At 40.0% G+C, this 6,920-nt stretch overlaps 1 pseudogene; it reads left to right on the top strand.

Annotated features, from left to right (window-relative positions):
* Positions 1–3,567: 3,567 nt before the first annotated feature.
* LOC110303119 lies at positions 3,568–4,625 on the top strand (annotated as a pseudogene).
* The last annotated feature ends 2,295 nt before the right edge of the window (positions 4,626–6,920 follow it).

The raw sequence follows: 6,920 nt of genomic DNA, 5'->3' as shown, positions 1-6,920 counted from the left end.
GTAGTAAAAGACTGTTTGAAAACAGGATTGAATAATGCAGTTTCCATGAGATTAAAACTTATGATGCATTGGGACTTTGTGGTTATACATGGTTTGGGGTTACATATACTTCTGAAATAACTATACCCACTTTCTTTAAGAAAGTCCAAAAAATTCATTATTCTTACAAATTAGAATTTGGTAAAATATTTTTTCTGTTGTTGGTTTCCGTCCGGTATGCACTGGGTATTCATTTCTGTTTCAAAGTGATATTTTAAATAGCTAACTGACTAAAATTTTAGAGATGTTCTTTCATAATTTCAACTCCTTTTATGTCAGCTAACATCAAATTCATATTGTTCTAAAAATATGTGAAAGATGATAACAACTACATGATTGCATGAACCTTTATTCATATGATTATAACAAAAATATTGTATAAAGCAATTTGTAGCTGTTGATGGAAATCTTTAGTCTTTATAATTGATGGATATATTGACATTTGCAATTCTTTTGTATTCTTAATTAACATCAAAATTGCTACTACCCCCCAGTCATTATCCTCATAAAGTTTCTTCCTCCATCCCCTTACTTTCGCCTCTGAAAGGGTGGAGACCCCTGGATTTTGCCCAACCATGTCACCTCAAGTCTCTGTACGGTTAGGCAGCCCTCTGCTACATGTGTGCCACTGTCTCATTCTAGCCCAGACTAGAACCACTAGTTGGTGGTTCAGACTTAGAGATCTCCCAGAGGTCTAGGTTAGTTAACACTGTTGGTCATCCTGTAGGGTTCCTAACCCCTTCAGGGCCTTCAATCCTTTTTCACCTGCCATAATTGTTCCTGACCTCCATCCAAAGTTTGGTTACAGGTATCTGCATCTGTTTTAGTCTGCTGCTTTGTAGAGGCTCTCGGAGGACAATTATGCCAGGCTCCTGTCTGTAAGTATAACAGAGAACCATTAATAGTGTCAGGGATTGGAGCTTGCCAAAGGAATGGGTCTCAAGTTGGGTCAGCTATTGGTTAGTCATTTCTTCAGTCTCTATTCCATCTTTATCCCTGCATTTCTTTTAGACAGGACAGATTTTGGGTTGAAAGTTTTATGAGTGGGTTGTTGTCCTATCCCTCCACTGGGGGCCCTCCTTGGTTACAGGAGTTGGCCATCTGAGGTTACATGACCTCATTGTTAGTCATCTCAACAAATGTCACCCTCATTAACTCCTGGGAGCCTCCACTATCTCAGGGCTCAGGAATGGCCTGGAGATTCCCAACCTCAGCAGCTGCAGATTTCCATTCGTTCTCCTGGCATTTTGGGTCTCATTCCTATCTCTTCTTTCACCTGATCCTGCCCACATATTCCTTTGCCCCTCTCATCTCCCAACCAGGTCCTTCTTCTCTTGCTCCCATGACATTTTTGTTCACCATTCTAAGTGGGACTCCTGTCTCCACACTTATGTTCCTTCTTATTTAACATCTTTGAATCTGTAGGGTGTATCATGAATATTCTGTATCTTATGGCTAATATCCACTTATCACATGTCCTTTGGGTCAGAAAAACCTCACTTGGGATAATATTTTCTAGTTCCATCCATTTGCCTTTAATGATATCTCTGTTTTTAGTATCTGAGTAGTATTCCTCTGTGTAAATGAACTATGTTTGCTGTATCCATTTGTCAGTTGAGGCACATCTGTGTTGTTTCCAGTTTCAGTTTATTATGAATACAGCATCTTTGGGGGTGCATGCCCAGGAGCAGGACTGCTGTGTCTTCAGGTAGAACTAACTCCAATTTTCAGAGAAAATTCCAGATTGATTTTCAGAGTGGATATATAAGTTAGCAATCCCACCAGCCATAGAGAAGTGTGCCCCCCTCTTCATATCCTTTTCAGCATGTACTATTGCTTGAGTTATTATCTTAGACATTCTGATTGGTGTAAGCTAGAATTTCAGGGTCATTTTGATTTCCATTTCTTTCAAGTTTCATGAGGTCTCCATTATCAATTGTTGATCTTAAAGCATGAACCATTGGTATTCTGTGCAAAAAATTTTCTCCTGTACAAATGTGATCAATGCTATTTCCCACTTTCTCATTTATGTAGTGGATTACGTTGGTGGATTTCCATATATTAAACCATCCCTGCAAAACAAACAAACAAACAAACAAACAAAGACTAAGAACCAAAAAAATCTATTGTTTATAATGCAAATCTCAACTATAAAGCAATGACATCCCCATGTTAATGAAGAGAAGTAAATTCAGTTGGGCCTATTGTAAGTCTGTGATGAGAGCAACAAGGACTGAATAAAAAATCTGGAAACATGTTATCAATTAATATATAGATTAATCTTTACATTTTTTATAGATACCTATATCAGTGGTTCTCAACCTTCCTAATCCTGTGACTCTTTAATACAGTTCTATGTGTTGTATTGACCTCCAACCATAAAATTATTACATTGTTACTTTATAACTCTAATTTTGCTACTGTTATCAAAATAACAGTATATAAATATTTTATATGTAGGATATCTGACATGTGACCTCCAGAGAAATTTCTACCTACAGGTTGAAAAACACTGATCTGCATTATTTAACAAGATAAACTTTAAATGAAAAACAAGTATGTTTCAACTGGTCATGCAGCACCTACACGCAGTATAAGAATCTCGATCCGGAGGTACAGAGTCCTGACAATGTACATATACAAAGTTGTCTCTGATGTAAGACATGCAGAGGCCATTGTGAACATGCTACTGTATCTGATTTCATCCTCTAATGGGAAACAGGAGCATGGCAAGGACTAATACGGAGAGGTCATTAGCACAAGCACTCAGTTTCACAATGAAATCAAGATTTTAACACAGAAAGTTTCCACCCAGAATCCCTTTCTCTATCATTTAAATAAGTTTCTCCAGCCTTCTTCTGTAAAATATATCCTCATTTTGGAAATCTTATTTTTGAAACTGTTTTAATAAAACCATCTGTCTTCCTTTTCCATTGAAAAATTAAATCTATATTCAATTATGCAAGATATTTGTCATTGTTTAACCATGCCATTACCCATTTCCCATTACTTATTGGCTTCAAAATTAATATAGATCTTCTCATCTTAGGTCTATAGAAATCTCATCCTCCTCAAATGGATTTCAGAGAAACCAGTGGTTATTCTTATCCGTCATTCGTAAACTGATACTTTTTGAAATCATATCTTATTAAAGTATAAATTTCCCTTTAAGTTTTCATTATTCAAAGTTCCAACCTTTTTTTTTCTCCCATTTTCTACTGACTTTTTCATGTCCTGATGGTGTTTCTAAAAGTTCAAGAGTAAGTTTTTAATTTTTTTCCTCTTAGTATATCTATGTCACAGACTGATTATTATAGAACAGGTACCTACGATAGTGTATTTACGGAGACCCACCATATTATCCCAATAACAATATTGTGAAATATTTATGACACTTTTTCTAAACTGAGTATGGAATTTATTGATGTATCTATATCCACATAAAATAGTTTTGCTGCAAAATTAGAAAGAGAAAGGAGGAAGGGATTGCTTTAAGACTGAAAATAGTCTCTGCTCCTCCCTGTTTTCAGAGACAGCCGCATCTTCTTGTGCAGTGCCAGCCTCGTCCCGTAGACAAAATGGTGAAGGTCGGTGTGAAGGGATTTGGCCGTATTGGGCGCCTGGTCACCAGGGCTGCCTTCTGCTCTCCACATGGCAAAGTGGACATTGTTGCCATCAACAACCCCTTCATTGACCTCAACTACATGGTCTACATGTTCCAGTATGACTCCAACCATGGCAAATTCAACGGCACAGTCAAGGCCGAGAATGGGAAGCTTGTCATCAATGGGAAGCCCATCACCATCTTCCAGGAGCGAGACCCTGCTAACATCAAATGGGGTGAGGCAGGTGCTGAGTATGTTGTGGAGTCTACTGGTGTCTTCACCACCATGGAGAAGGCCGGGGCCCACTTGAAGGTTGGAGCCAAAAGGGTCATCATCTCCGCCCCTTCTGCTGATGCCCCCATGTTTGTGATGGGTGTAAACCATGAGAAATATGACAACTCACTCAAGATTGTCAGCAATGCATCCTGCACCACCAACTGCTTAGCCCCCCTGGCCAAGGTCATCCATGACAACTTTGGCATTGTGGAAGGGCTCATGACCACGGTCCATGCCATCACTGCCACCCAGAAGACTGTGGATGGCCCCTCTGGAAAGCTGTGGCGTGATGGTCGTGGGGCTGCCCAGAACATCATCCCTGCATCCACTGATGTTGCCAAGGCTGTGGGCAAGATCATCCCAGAGCTGAACGGGAAGCTCACTGGCATGGCCTTCCGCGTTCCTACCCCCAATGTGTCCGTCGTGGATCTGACGTGCCGCCTGGAGAAACCTGCCAAGTATGATGACATCAAGAAGGTGGTGAAGCAGGCATCTGAGGGCCCACTGAAGGGCATCTTGGGCTACACCGAGGACCAGGTTGTCTCCTGAGACTTCAACAGCAACTCCCACTCTTCCACCTTCGATGCCGGGGCTGGCATTGCTCTCAATGACAACTTTGTCAAGCTCATTTCCTGGTATGACAATGAATACGGCTACAGCAACAGGGTGGTGGACCTCATGGCCTACATGGCCTCCAAGGAGTAAGAAACCCTGGACCACCCACCCCAGCAAGGACACTGAGAGCAAGAGAGAGGCCCTCGGTTGCTGAGGAGTCCCTATCCCAACTCAAGGCCCCCAACACTGAGTATCTCCCTCACAATTTCCATCCCAGACCCCCATAATAACAGGAGGGGCCTAGGGAGCCCTCCCTACTCTCTTGAATACCATCAATAAAGTTCGCTGCACCCACAAAAAAAAAGACTGAAAATAGTAATGAACTAAAACTGTAGGTTATCCATATAACTTTTAATATACAAGAGTTCCTTATTTTTTAAAGCACCATTGTTCACTACCATGAACTTCAACTTTATTATCCAATGATATTTTATTTTATCCTTTGCCACCTAGGCAAATGGGATGCTCTTTTTCTCATGGCATGAGAAGTGTCCCTTTATGTACTTCAGCAGCTGCCTGCATCCATCTATAGTATAAGTGGTAATGATAACTTTTTAAACACAGAAATCCCTTCATGTCTTTATCTTGCCAAAAAGACTCAGGAAGCTCCATTTGTACTGTAACAACATAGAGATGCCATCTGGATCTTCTTTGAAAGACCATAATCAACATACTAACATATTAACCTGACTTGCATTTTAGAAACCTTCCAATGTGGGTTCTTGTTGCAGGAAATACTAAAAAAAAAAAAAAAAAAAAAAAGCACAGTCCTGGGCTATCACCAGCTACTGGGTCTCGGCGACTCCACTGCTACCATGGCTAACCCCAAGCAGAAACCACCCATCTCGCGGTTCTCTTGCTGCAGATTCTCCTCATATTCCCAGCCATCCACCTGTTGTCGTCGGCAGCCCCAAATCCCACTAACCCAGTAAAATCAAAACTGTAAAGGCTTCAATTTATAAGTCAGATTTATATCAGTAAATTCTCACCCCACAAAACGCCTACACAAAGAACTCAGAGCCAACTGATATTGATATAACTTTCTCACCTAGATAAGACAAATTGCCCTATAATTATCCATTCCTTATAAGATATTCATAGCTACCTGTGGCTATTTAAAGCCATGCGGAACTTGGATCGTCTTCCTCTTCCTCCATTTTCCTTCCTTCCTCTCTCTGTCCACTCTCTCCTGTCTCTAAAACTCTCTGCCCGCCTGCCTTATCCATTGCCCAATCACAGGCTTCTTGTTGTACTAATATTTAAATTAATTGGGGGAGGGGGATAATTCTACTACAGGTTCTTTACAAGAAGTGTTGCCCAAGTTCCCAATTTCTTCTCTTACTTTTCGTACATTATTTATGTATTTACTTCTTTGAAAACTATACACAATGTGCATTTTGAAAACAATTCTTATTTACCATCTGTCTTCATCTTCTTGGACTGCTACGGCATAGTGCCATAGATTTGTGGCTTGAACATAAAAATTATACCTTCCCACTTCCCTAGAGGCTTGAAAGCCTGGGTTCAAGGTGATACAGTCTGAATTTTTGTGAAGCCTATCTGTCTTTTAAGCTTGGTGATGACATTCGGCTCATTATGTATTCACATGGCCTTTCTCTGGCTTATTCAGACTTATGAAGGCAGTGTGCCTCTTTGACACCATTCTTTGGGAGGTCACTAGCCTTATTGGATCAATAGCCCATCATTATGATATCCTTTAACCCAAATGACTCTGAGAGGAGACCAAGGAGATCAATCTCCAAGTGTAGCCACCACTGGAGAACATAAATACCCAATCTGTAACATTCCTAAAACAGTGCTTCCCTCTTTACTCAGATGGTGTACCATTCAGCTTCATGTACACACTCCAGCTAGATTCACAACTATTTTAAATGGTATGGTATATGTTCAATTAGAAAATTAAAATAATGTTAACCATTTAAAATGAAAAGAAACCCATTATCACAGAATATGGAATTTGACAGGTGTTATTATAATTATCGTTATGTCTGTCTTGCATATCATCCAACTCTGTGCCTGGATTCACATGCTTACCTATGTACATATGGCATCCAGAGAAGAAAACCAGGTTTCTGCTTGGCTTTATTCTTTTGTTATTTATTTTATTTAATTTTGAGTTAATGATTCTCGCTGAATGTGAAACATCCCATATTTTGACCCCATCCTTTTGCCAAGTCCAAAGCACCTAGGATTACAAGTCACTCTTCACTGTCAAACAAGTCCAGAAGATTTGAATTCAGGCTTTCATGCCAGGAGACAACACACTCTTACCCACTGAGCCATCTCTCCAAACTGATACTTCTTAGAGTACATTAATGATTTAGTAAAAATTGGTGCATTGCTTATGATAAAAATGGGGACTAA

Source organism: Mus caroli, chromosome 10 (assembly GCF_900094665.2).
Source record: "Mus caroli chromosome 10, CAROLI_EIJ_v1.1, whole genome shotgun sequence".
In the NCBI taxonomy this organism is placed as follows: Eukaryota; Metazoa; Chordata; class Mammalia; order Rodentia; family Muridae; genus Mus; species Mus caroli.
Note: the sequence above shows the minus strand (reverse complement) of the source record. Positions and strands in the feature narration are given on the sequence as shown.